General features: G+C 39.7%; 1 protein-coding gene across 10 annotated transcripts in view; it reads left to right on the top strand.

The window, feature by feature from the left end:
* RBFOX1 (RNA binding fox-1 homolog 1) overlaps positions 1 to 13,940 on the top strand; it is an 889,443-nt gene that overhangs the window by 326,376 nt on the left and 549,127 nt on the right. The window contains exon 1 of one of the 10 annotated variants that reach the window (XM_073647788.1): positions 138 to 366. The exons of 8 other annotated variants lie outside the window; for them this stretch is intronic. The gene's annotated coding sequence lies outside the window, so the exon portion shown is untranslated. Of the gene's footprint in view, positions 1 to 137; positions 367 to 480; positions 680 to 13,940 lie in introns of those variants that run through there. One more of the 10 variants, XM_073647790.1, reaches the window with a different exon arrangement.

Here is a 13,940-nt window from a genome sequence, read left to right as displayed (position 1 = left end):
TTCCATCTTCCAGGGTTTTGTAACTGCTTCACAGATATACAGTATTTGTACCTTTAGGCAAAAAACGAAGGATTGGCTGTGATGTATAGGAATGAGCGCAGTCGGCCAATGATGTCTGCTCCCCTCCCCTACCCATGTGCGAATCTCAGCTCCTCTCGAGCTTGTGAGAAGCAGCATGATTAATAACACTGAGAGAACCTGCCTGTTGGATTATTAATTTCCCATCCCTCTTTCTTTCTCTCTCGCCTTCCACTGATGCTTTTTTTAATGCTTTTTGTCTTCCTTTTTTTGCATGGAGCTACCTAGTAGCCACTAGCACTGTCTCGTGGCTAGCCAACCTCGCAAGAGGCTACACTTCACAGTGGGGTGAGTTTGTATATTTAATGTAAGCAATTTCAGCCATAAAGAGCGTCAGAGAAAAGGGGGGGGGGGCGTTAAATGCTTGATCACAGTTGCCGTCGCCTTCACGTGCTGTAACAACTGTTAAGAATGACCTACAAAGCAGGTGGAAGAGAACGGCATTGGCAGCCTGACAATATCCTCCTCGGCTGCAATGAGTCCAGCACATTGCACCTAGAACAGAATGAGAAATGTTGCCATTTCAGCGAGTTTCATATGTCCCTTTTGAAGACTTTATTTCAATGAGGGGGGACAAATTGAAAGGCGCTGGGACTTTGTGGTGAGTAATTGCACAAGCTGTGATTGTTGTTGCAGTTCAGCCTCATTATATTACAAGCAGTTGTGTCTGCATCAAGGTTACAATTACAGATACATAACTCCTCGGGATTGTTTATGGCTGGGGAAGAAGGAGATCTGCATACACTTGACTGCTCAATGGCGCTGATTTCATGCTACTCGTCCCAGGACTGTGTTTGTTTGGATGTGACGGACGGTTTATATGGCATGTTTTTTTTTTTTTTTTCTTATATCGGTCCGTTATGATTGGCTGACCAGGTCATGTGTCCAGTCATATAAAAAGTGATTCCACATTTTCGTGCCATAGGCAATGTGACGTAATAGGTGTGTCTGCAAACTTCACTGCAACAACTGGTGCAACATCATTATTGGAGCAGCTTTACTTTAGATGCTCTCATGTTTTCAAGGATTTTACTATATTTCAGAGCATATATATATATATACATATATATAAATACAGAGTAAACATATAGCATATGTGATATACTTATAGATAGTATGTCTTGTAGCCAGTGTCGGACTGGGGTGCCAAGGGCCCACCAGTAACCATCTCCAGGGCTCCACTTTTCAGCTACATGCAAATGTCACATTATCCTCAATCACAAATTTATATAACAATGAACTGGGCAGATTAATAGATGAATAAGATGACGTCTTTGTCTGACTCAAGTATATTGTGGCAAGTACTTCTCATATAGGAGGGTGGTGTCCCACTCCTGCACAAGGGCCCACCGGAGGATTCTGCTGTTCACCTGTGGGCCAGTCCAATCCTGCTAGTAGCATTATGTATCTTGTACACTTTCTTACTATTTTATATTTTGTAGTTTATATTATTATTTATATTATTATTATAAGATTAAAGACAATTTGTCAACAAAGAAGACCCTCACATTAGGGAATCTTATCTGTCCAATAAACAGAGTAATATAAACCAGCGAAGGGCCCAATGAGGCCATTTGACTGGCTACACGATTCCTTGAATGAACACAAGGGACGGCATTCGAAATGGGTATGGATGCAGGCAAAATCCACGCATCCATGCTCGCCGCCATATTTTTCAAATAGATTGTTAAAAATTAATTGTCAATTAATTGCTAATTGTGGTTCTGCAGGTATGCCAAATGGCTAATAATAATACATTTTTAAATAGCGAGCAATTTTTAATAATCTATTGGAAAACAACTATTGTTCTCCTGGAAGCCCAACTTTGGCCTGCCCGTGTATTTGTAACCTAAGAGAGGCGTCATTGAGTCACTACTCATTGCCCATTAGCAGTGAGAGATGTACTGTAATGCATACAGCCTTTCTTACAGCAACCTGACATTGAGGGCTCCTACTAATAATGTTATACCCTCTTATTCTTAGGCTTACTTATAATTACCCAAAGGGCAAAAGTCACTAATACAAACCATCTTAATGGTATATACAAATATACCATTATAACCATTAACTAGTTCATTGGGATTGTATATATATATAGCATTTATATATGTATATAGCAAAAAGAACAGAACGCATTTGGTTCTGTAATTTACTCTATATATACATTACCTACTTGTGTGCTGGTCAAATATTTTACTACTACTTTATGGATAGAATACATGGAAAAGTTCGCCATGTGCTCTGTATCTTAAGCATAGAATAGGCTGTTTGAATTTGACAAATGAAACTAAAAAATGCCCCAAACCCCATTCCCTAGAGTTGACGTTCACAAAATTGCACTATAATATTACGTATTAGTAAAGTTTGACCCTAGTCCCTGTCTTTGGAACTGTAAATTAGACACATGCATTACAGTCTATGGACGTAATCCATTATTCTCAATAACAGAAGCCAACAAGGCCGAGCTGTATGTAACCAAACTATCCCCTCCCCCATGGATCCTGTGATCAGCGTTTGACACATTGGACGCATTTCAGCTAATTAAGTATTAGAGCACAAGTGTTATTAAATTAAATTAATTAAATATTAAGTTAGAGCACAAGTGTTATTTAAACTTATTTATGCAATTTCTATGAATGTTTAATTTTATTGTGCTTCCGTGTCATAAAGTTTAGCTTTACATACACAGGCATATACACACACATGCATACCGAGCATGGCGCACATACATACACATAGTTTCATAAAAACATACTATGCACAAAACTACACATAAACATAGATACCATGTACGGTAAATCTTCACACACATACATACTATCATACAGACATACATACGTAGACACATCGCTATAGTTACATACATGCACACATACAATACACAAACATATATTTACACAATTTCATAAAAACATATATGTATATATATACAGAGTACAAGCATATATATATAAACATGCAAATAGTATATACACATATATTCATATATGCACTTTCATAACACCATACATACATAGACAAATACATACACATATCCTGTATATAAACATACATACACAAATATACATACACATGTTTTCATAAAAACATAAATATACACACACATACATATCTACGTAAAGTGACATATCTACAGAAGACATTCATGCACACACATACATCTTCATATACATAAATATATGTATATATATAAAATTACTTACAGATTTGCATGAAGATAGAAATATACAGTACATACATACCTTCACACTTACATTACATGCACATACATACATTTCAACATAAAGTGACATATCTACAGAACACATTTATATACACACATACCTCTTCATATTTGTAAATATGCATACATATATATATAATTAATTATAGATTTGCATGAAAACATAAATCTAGAGTAAATACATTCCTATTTACGTACATGCACATACAAACATTTCAACATAAAGCGACACATTTACTGAACACATTCATACACACATACATCTTCATATTTGTAAATAAGGATATATATATTTTATTACCTACAGATTTGCATGAAGACATAAAACTACAGCACATACATCCCTATGCAGTTACATGCACATACATACACTCACACATAAACAACCCCACAATTTTCAGTTGCACTAGCGACTAGGTAGCGTAAGAACCTGAGTGACAGGACAATTTGTGGCCAACGTCTCTCTTTGGATGAGGAGACCCAGGTTTTTACAAGGTAAATACTGCTTTCCCATAGAATGCTTTACTATACTTAGCCCATCAAGCTGTTGATCCATTAATAACACTACAGATCATTTATGCCTTTTTCCTCCTGTAGCTGTGTTTTCACAGTTGTTTTTTCCCACTTCTCCTGGCAATCTCACTTCAGCTAATATACAATTAATGTTTATTAAAAGCAGTTTTGCTATCAGGGATGATAATACAGGAGCTTTTCAACTTTAATTGCTGAGAAGGATATTTTTGGCAATAGCTGAAGAACAATTATTTTCACAGGAGCAAACAAGCTTGTCGGCTTTTGTTCTCCTTATCAAGATAAATAAATAAGTTATTAAGAAATAATAGAAATTGAGCGGTAATTGTTGTCATGTATGTCTCCATTGGAACTGCAGCAGTTTGCAGCAGGGTTTTATTGGCTATGGTATTGCGAAGAGTTAACACCGCAAGCTACTTGCAATGGCTTGTATTAGATTATGACTGCAAGGGAGATATAAATGTAATTTGGGCCTGACACAGTTAATGCGGCAGAAGCAAAGACAAGTTTTTTTTTCTCTCCTAGTCTGAATCATAAGTAGGAGTAGAGAAGTAACACTGGTGATATGGCTGTTGGCTGTCATTGATTTAGCACATATTGGCTCCCCCCCACCTCCCGCCATCCCCTCCGCTTGTGTTTTATTTCTTTCTTTTTTTTTTTTTCTGACTTGATTGGTTTCTACACATTAGAGCAAAAATATTTAACCAATATTATGCCAAATCTAAGCAAGATATAAATATTTAATGATTAAAGATATTTAACGACAAATCGAGTATATAAGGGTTTCGAAGGAAAGTCTGCACGTACGGTATAAGGAAACGTGCCATAAAAGCTATGAATAATAAATGCTAATATGTCTGTTACGGAAGAGTTAAAATCTTCGGATTCTTTGGCCTAAAAATGCATATGAGGCTGTTTTATGCAGAAATACTAAAGAACAAATAATGTAAATGGGAAATAGGCTGGATGGGGAAGGTGTAGGGGAAGAGAGGGATACCTCAGCTGTTGTACGAGCAGCTGTTTGATCTTTCTGTTTTTTAATGAGTCTCTGACTCTGAAGGTTTTGAGGACAGAAGGGTTGATCAAAAGCATAATACATGGCATTATCATAAGACTGTATAAAGGCGCATCTGCAGTCATTTTCCTTCATGAGCCAGAAGAGAAAACATAGGAAATCCTGGAACTCCACTAATACAGACAGACCTGGAATATTTCTCAATATCTCCTTGTTTACAGTAAAATCAGAGGCAGCCATTTTCTGGCGTGAAGAATATTGATTTCCCTGGCAAAGCGTCTAATCCCTAGTACAAAAGCTATAACTGTGCCCAGTCTACCAGGTTCATAAGTGGTGACATAACGTGCCACCATACATACATATATGTAAAGCTGTCATATACCATCACTTGGCTACATATACCCTTATATGCTGTATTGGTGAAGGATTTAATAATTGCATTATTGCACACAAAATAATAATCTCTCATTTAGAGCTCTATAATCAATCCCCATTTTTTCCATTTTTTGAATGAGTGTCCAGTGAAAGGGATAGCAAAGTGGGCAGTGTCTAGTAAATGGGATAACAATGTAGGCAGTGCCCAGTGAAAGGGATAGCAACGTGGGCAGTGCCCAGAGAAAGGGATAGAAAAGTGGGCAGTGCTCAGTGAAAGGGACAGCAAAGTGGGCAGTGCCCAATGAAAGGGACAGAAATGTGGTCAGTGTCTAGTGAAAGTGTTAGAATAGTGGACAGTGTCCAGTGAATGGGATAGCAAAGTGGGCAGTGTCCAGTCAAAGTAGTAGCAAAGTGGGCAGAGTCCAGTGAAAGTGATAGAAAACTGGGCAGTGCCCATTGAAAGGGATAACTAAGGTGGCAGTGCCCAGTGAAATAGATAGCAAAGTGGGTAGTGTCCAGTGAAAAGGATAACAAAGTGGGCAGTGTCCTGTGTAAGGAACAGCAAAAGTGTCCAGTGAATAGTGAAAGGGATAGCAAAGTGGGCAGTACCCAGTAAAAGGGATAGCAAAGTGGGCAGTGTCCAGAGAAATAGATAGCAAAGTGGGCAGTGTTCAGTGAAAGGGATAGCAAAGTGGGCAGTGTCCAGTGAAAGGTATTGCAAATTGGACAGTGTCCAGTGAAAGGGATAGCAAAGTGGGCAGTACCCAGTAAAAGGGATAGCAAAGTGGGCAGTGCCCATTGAAAGGGATAGCAAAGTGGGCAGTGTTCAGTGAAAGTGATAGAAAACTGGGCAGTGCCCATTGAAAGGGATAACAAAGTTGGAAGTGCCCAGTGAAAGAGATAGCAAAGTGGGTAGTGTCCGGTGAAAAGGATAACAAAGTGGGCAGTGTCCTGTGTAAGGAACAGCAAAAGTGTCCAGTGAATAGTGAAAGGGATAGCAAAGTGGGCAGTGTCCAGTGAAAGAGATTGCAAATTGTGCAGTGTCCAGTGAAAGGGATAGCAAAGTGGCCAGAAACCAGTAAAACGGATAGCAAAGTGGGCAGTGCCCATTGAAAGGGATAGCAAAGTAAGCAGTGTCCAGTGAAAGAGATAGCAATGTGGGCAGTGTTCAGTGAAAGGGATAGCAAAGTGGGCAGTGTTTAGTGAAAGGATAGCAAAGTGGGCAGTGTCCAGTGAAAGGGATAGCAAAGTGGGCAGTGTTCAGTGAAAGGGATAGCAAAGTGAGCAGTGTACACTGAAAGGGATAGCAAAGTGGGCAGTGCCCAGAGAAAGGGATAGAAAAGTGGGCAGTGCCCAGTGAAAGGGACAGCAAAGTGGGCAGTGCCCAATGAAAGGGACAGCAAAGTGGTCAGTGTCTAGTGAAAGTGTTAGAATAGTGGGCAGTGTCCAGTGAATGGGATAGCAAAGTGGGCAGTGTCCAGTCAAAGTAGTAGCAAAGTGGGCAGAGTCCAGTGAAAGTGATAGAAAACTGGGCAGTGCCCATTGAAAGGGATAACTAAGGTGGCAGTGCCCAGTGAAAGAGATAGCAAAGTGGGTAGTGTCCGGTGAAAAGGATAACAAAGTGGGCAGTGTCCTGTGTAAGGAACAGCAAAAGTGTCCAGTGAATAGTGAAAGGGATAGCAAAGTGGGCAGTACCCAGTAAAAGGGATAGCAAAGTGGGCAGTGTCCAGAGAAAGAGATAGCAAAGTGGGCAGTGTTCAGTGAAAGGGATAGCAAAGTTGGCAGTGTCCAGTGAAAGGTATTGCAAATTGGACAGTGTCCAATGAAAGGGATAGCAAAGTGGGCAGTACCCAGTAAAAGGGATAGCAAAGTGGGCAGTGCCCATTGAAAGGGATAGCAAAGTGGGCAGTGTTCAGTGAAAGTGATAGAAAACTGGGCAGTGCCCATTGAAAGGGAAAACAAAGTTGGAAGTGCCCAGTGAAAGAGATAGCAAAGTGGGTAGTGTCCGGTGAAAAGGATAACAAAGTGGGCAGTGTCCTGTGTAAGGAACAGCAAAAGTGTCCAGTGAATAGTGAAAGGGATAGCAAAGTGGGCAGTGTCCAGTGAATGAGATTGCAAATTAGGCAGTGTCCAGTGAAAGGGATAGCAAAGTGGCCAGTAACCAGTAAAAGGGAAAGCAAAGTGGGCAGTGCCCATTGAAAGGGATAGCAAAGTGGGCAGTGTTCAGTGAAAGGGATAGCAAAGTGGGCAGTGTCCAGTGAAAGGGATAGCAAAGTGGGCAGTGTTCAGTGAAAGGGATAGCAAATTGAGTAGTGTACACTGAAAGGGATAGCAAAGTGGGCAGTACCCAGTAAAAGAGATAGCAAAGTGGGCAGTGCCCATTGAAAGGGATAGCAAAGTAAGCAGTGTACACTGAAAGGGATAGCAAAGTGGGCAGGGCTAATGGAAATTTTAAAGCTAGTTGTCATTCCTAGAATGCTTTGTGTATGTTCATAGATATATTGGGCAGGGCCTAAAATTGTCCTATTAATAGGGTAAATTTGATGGCAGGTTGGATATATATTTTTCTACTGGTCTCTCCTATAACAGTCCACAAAGTTTACATGCCATAAACCCATTCTCAATTCATATGGAATATCTCATCTCAGAACAGCATACATTTCTATTCATAAAGTCAGACTTGTTTGAATGTGGACTTCACTTATTGTTAAGAACAAATATGGGTGATAAAATAAAGCTTTCCTGGAAAATATTATCAGAAAATATTTCCCTACAGAAGCACATATAAATAACTTTACATACCACCCCCACTATTAGAAAAAGAAATAGGAGTCTATAGGGTATTAAGTATGGAACTGGTTGGAAATCATAGCTGGAACCAGTCCAGTCCTTATCATGTTCCTAACTTGATCCATCATTAGTGAAGAGGTTGCCAAGTTGTATTTGTGAACATTTAGATGCATATTGATGTGCACCTAGGTTGCAGTCGCTCTTTCGTGACGGCTCGTTATTGGTGATCTGACCCGGAAACAAAGCGTTCTGTCATTGAGCACATCGCTCAGTACTCATCATGCAGGGACTAGCCCAAACCCTGAAATAAGCATCACTGATGACGCTTTGTGTCATTATCCCAGCATGTACTGGGATTCATAAACAAAGCGTCATCAAAAAGGAAGTGGAAAAAAAAATAAAAAACAGTTAGATAATGTAGTTAGGGAACGGAAGGGAATTTTTAATGTAAGTATTTTAGAAAATAGTTTAGATTATGGCACTAAATAGATAGGGATTTAGGATGAAAATTACTTTGGACTTCATATCATCCCTTTAAAAAAAAGATATGCCATTGACTATAGAATACGGGAAGGACTTGGCTATTCTGGTCACAAGTAAGCTGAGCAGCTGTACTCAATGTCAAGCAGTAGCTGCAGAAGCAAATACAAATTTAAGGTGTATAAGGTGTATAAAAAGAGATAATCTCCATTACTTGTGGAGAAAAGGCAATTGCGGCAGCTAAATAGGAAAGGGTTCTTTACAGGTAGAGCAATCTGACAGTGGAATGGGCTACATCAATAGGTAATAATGGCAAACACTTTATCAGCATTTAAAAAAAGGCTGGATGCTTCAAAAAGAAATTAAAATGTGGGTTATAAACAATCTAGCCATAGAAAATGTATAATTCATTGAGAAAGGTTGAACTTGATGGATAAATGTTTTTTTCAATCTATTTAACTATGTAAGTATGTATGCCACTGTCACCAAGAATGACAATACTGTACACTAAAAGGGAGGGTTGTCACCACATACAGTACATGTAAGCATATTAACATACTGGGACACTGACCAATAACAGCCCCATCATAGAGAGGTTGACAAATATAATTGAGTTGTAATACCTATACATACATGATGGGGCGCTGTTAAGGAACAAACTAAAGGATTAACTTCTGCATGTTACCGAGCAGTGTGGCATCTTGGTTATAGAAATAATGAAGGATGTTCTAGTCAGAGCCCCACTGCATTTCCTATCAACATAATCAGTACTCTTTGTGGTGTGAATGTCCCTTTAAGATATCTGGATCTGTGGTATTTCCGTGTTTAAACAAATTTGAAATGTAGGATTTTTTTAACCAGTTTTATAAAAATTGAGACTCAGCTAATCTGTAAAGTAACGGATTATCAATGGATTATCAGGGATTATCAAGTGCGGTGTGTAACTCACACCGGAGAGACTGAACATAGCTTTAAAGAATGTTATGTACATTTTCCATCCTATATATAGTCCTTCCTATCATGCATATAGTGTGAAAAGTAGTATAAATAAGTGGAATAGAACATGTATCATTTTTTCTAACTTCATAAATCCCTTAAATACATGGCGTTCCTGCTGAATTTTTAAAGCAGAAGATGCTTCAGGAAAACATCGCCATCTTTTTTGGCATCTTTATTGACAATTTTTGTGGTGGCTTTGCCACCCGCAATTTTTCTTTTCCTGAAATAGTGAGTGACTTCCGCAAGCCACCTGCAGAATGGTCAGGTCATGTTTAACCTCTTCACATCTTTCAAAATGTAAAGTGGTTAAAAGAAGCTCAAAGGCCTGAACATACTAAAGGCACAAGAAGTCATTTTTACATTGCAGTGCATATGTTCATCCTTTGTAATGTTTATTTAGTGCTTTTTCAAGAGAACGAAACCCCAAAAATTGAGCCGAAGCATATGTTGGTATAAATGCAATGCATAGGTGTGCATTCACACTGTGGTCATTTAACAAATAGAACCTAAGATAAAAACAAAATGAGCAAATACCCTGTAATAAGTAAGTAAGTAAGTAAATAAATAGTTACAGTACATATAAATAACATAGAGTTCTTAGTTAACACTGCTTTGATAAAAAAATTGTTAACCACTTCGCGCCAGAGCCTGTTTTTGCCGTCGTGACCGGGCCATTTTTTTCAATTCTGACCACTGTCAATTTATGAGGTAATTACTCTGGAACGCTTCAACGGATCCCCCTGATTCTGAGATTGTTTTTTTGTGACATATTGTACTTCATGATAGTGGTAAAATTTCTTCGATATCACTTGCGTTTATTTGTGAAAAAATCGGAAATTTGGCGAAAATTTTGAAAATTTTGCAATTTTCAAGCTTTGAATTTTCATGCCCTTTAATGAGAGAGATATATCACACAAAATAGTTAATGAATAACATTTCCCACATGTCTACTTCACATCAGCACAATTTTGGAACCAAAATTTTTTTCTGTTAGGAAGCTATAAGGGTTAAAAGTTGACCAGCGATTTCTCATTTTTACAACAAAATTTACAAAAACATTTTTTTAGGGACCACATCTTATTTGAAGTGACTTTGAGGAGCCTTTATGACAGAAAATGCCCAAAAGTGATACCATTCTAAAAACTGCACCCCTCAAGGTGCTCAAAACCACATTCAAGAAGTTTATTAACCCTTCAGGTGCTTCACAGGAATTTTTGGAATGTGGAAGAAAACAATGAACATTTAACTTTTTTTCACAAAACTGCTACTTTAGCCTCAATTTTTTAATTTTTACAAGGGCAGCCAGAAAAAATGGACCCCAAAATGTGTTGTGCAATTTCTCCTGAGCACGCTGATACCCCATATGTGGTGCAAAGCCACTGTATGGGCGCACGGCATGGCTCGGAAGGTAAGGAGCGCCATTTGACTTTTGGAATGGAAATTTGACTGGAATCGATAGCGGACGCCATGTTGCATTTGGAGAGCCCCTGAGGTGCCTAAACAGAGGAAACCCCCAACAAGTCACCCTATTTTGGAAACTAGACCCCTCAAGGAACTTATGTAGATGTGTGGTGAGCACCTTGAACCCCCAGGGGCTTCACACAATTTTATAATGTTGCAGGGTGAAAATAAAAAAACACATTTTTATCACAAAACTGCTACTTTAGCCTCAAATTTTTAATTTTCACAAGGGCAGCCAGAAAAAATGGACCCAAAAATGTGTTGTGCAATTTCTCCTGAGCACGCTGATACCCCATATGTGGTGCAAAGCCACTGTTTGGGCGCACGGCATGGCTCGGAAGGTAAGGAGCGCCATTTGACTTTTGGAATGGAAATTTGACTGGAATCGATAGCGGACGCCATGTTGCATTTGGAGAGCCCCTGAGGTGCCTAAACAGAGGAAACCCCCAACAAGTCACCCCATTTTGGAAACTAGACCCCTCAAGGAACTTATCTAGATGTCTCGTGAGCACCTTGAACCCCCAGGGGCTTCACACAATTTTATAATGTTGAAGGGTGAAAATAAAAAAACACATTTTTAACACAAAACTGCTACTTTAGCCTCAAATTTTTAATTTTCACAAAGGCAGCCAGAAAAAATGGACCCCAAAATGTGTTGTGCAATTTCTCCTGAGCACGCTGATACCCCATATGTGGTGCAAAGCCACTGTTTGGGCGCACAGCATGGCTCGGAAGGTAAGGAGCGCCATTTGACTTTTGGAATGGAAATTTGACTGGAATGGATAGCGGACGCCATGTTGCATTTGGAGAGCCCCTGAGGTGCCTAAACAGAGGAAACCAACAACAAGTGACCGAATTTTACAATGTACTCCTCTGTATAAATTAATCTAGTGGTGGGAAAATAAGTAGGTAAATGGTCACTAAACCCATAGATGAATTCCCACAGAGGTGTCATTTCCATAATGGGGTCACTTCAGGGGGGATTATGCTGTTCTGGCACTTTTCAGAGTACCAGAGCTAAAGAATCCCCCCTGAAGTGACCCCATTTTGGAAATGACACCCCTCTGGGAATTCATCTATGGGTTTAGTGACCATTTTAACTCGGTGGATGATTTCCAGAAATAAGCACGCAATGGAAGGTTTAGATTCTGGAGAACCCCCCCTGGAAATTAAGTGAGCTCTACTCGAATATGTCATTCACTAAATGAACCAAATGTTTGAATGACAAATTGGGATACATTTTTACAGTTTAAAAACGTGGTTCTGTGTGGTAGATTTTAAAGCAGTCAGTGACGCATAAGGCTGGCAATGATGGGCATTGTGGGCAATAGTAGCGGGTATCACGCCTCATTCCTCTCTTAGTACATACACAACATCTTTTCTGGGGGTTCCTTCTTGTTTCCGTTGCTGGATTAAGTGCAATAAAATGTCGCCCAGTGAGTCTTTTCACATCCTCAGATTCTAATGGATGAGCGGGGCTAACACTTTGAAAGACAAGATTTTCAATTACCTTTTCTTGATAATCAAGAAAAGGATCTGAATTTCCTGCTTTTTTGTACAACACAAAAGAATTGTATGTGGCCACCTGAAACAAATAGATAACCAACTTTTTATACCAGGTATAGGACTTTCTTGATACCTGGTATGGCTGTAGAACCTGGTCTGCAAGGTCCACACCCCCCATGTGTTTGTTGTAGTCAATGACTGACACAGGTTTTTGCTTCGGAGTGGTGGATCCTAGTGGCATCTGTGTGGATCGAGCTGAGGACAAAAATATCCCTCTTATCCCTATATTTCAGGGCAAGCAGCTCTCCGTTGCGTACAGCCCCTGACTGCCCCTTTTGGAACTTTTGGTTGACCAATGGTTGTGGAAACCCCTGACGGTTTTTACGGATGGTCCCACAAGCCCCGATGTTGTGTTCAACCAGACTTTTAAATAGGGGTATGCTGGTGTAATAATTGTCCACATATAGATTGTAGCCTTTTTGAAAAAATGGACTTATCAGCTCCCAAACAATTTTTGCAGATGTCCCCAGATAAGTAGGGCATCCTGGTGGGTTTAGTTGGCTATCTTTCCCCTCATATATGCGGAAAGCGGATGTGTATCCGGTTGAACTTTCGCACATTTTATAGATCTTTATTCCAAACCTTGCCCTTTTAGATGGGATAAATTGCTTGAGGTGCAGTCTTCCTTTGAATTTTACAAGGGACTCATCTATAGAAATATTTTGTGTTGGGGTGTAGAGGCTTAAGAATTTTTCTGACAAATTTTCAATGATGGGTCTAATTTTATATAACCTGTCATGTTCTGGGGCATTTCTGGGCAGGCATTGACTATTGTCGTTAAAATGCCAAAACCGCATGAGCATTTCATAACGGGTCCTAGGCAGAATGACTGAAAACATAGGGGTGGCTTGAACAGGGTGGTTGGACCAGTAGGATCGAATGCTTGGTTTTTTAACAAGCCCCATGGCAAATGTAAGTCCTAAAAATTTTTTTATTTCCGGGACATTAGTTGGTGTCCATAAATTTGCCCTAGCATAGTAAGATCGGGGATTCTGGCTTATGAATTGGGATGCATATAAATTTGTTTGCACGACAATATGCTCTAGCAAGCTGTCTGTAAAAAACAAATTAAAAAAATGAATTGGTCCAAAATCTTCCACCTCCACATTTATACCAGGAGTGGCATTGAAATCAGGGCTGAATGGAGCAGCCGAATCCGAAGCCTCCCATCTGGGAAATGCTAGATCATGTGGCAAAGCCCCTTGTACACTGGCGTGCGCCAATTCACTAGTAGCAGGGACAGTGCTTGTACTGGGCAGTGTTCCCTGATTTGGAGACGTTTCTCCAGTAGCGCTATTTGCCCCTATTGTTGTACTGGTCCTTGGGCTTAAGGATGGACCAGAATCACTGCTCATTTCTGAGCTCTCAGTGTCGCCGCTACTAAAGCCCTCAAAATCCACATCTCCATCTGAGATTGCGCTG

The sequence above is a fragment of the Phyllobates terribilis genome, unplaced genomic scaffold (genome assembly GCF_046119375.1).
Source record: "Phyllobates terribilis strain yellow unplaced genomic scaffold, ASM4611937v1 Scaffold_9__5_contigs__length_417890890, whole genome shotgun sequence".
In the NCBI taxonomy this organism is placed as follows: domain Eukaryota; kingdom Metazoa; phylum Chordata; class Amphibia; order Anura; family Dendrobatidae; genus Phyllobates; species Phyllobates terribilis.
The sequence above is the reverse complement of the archived record's forward strand: the minus strand, read 5'-3'. Positions and strand labels throughout refer to the sequence as shown.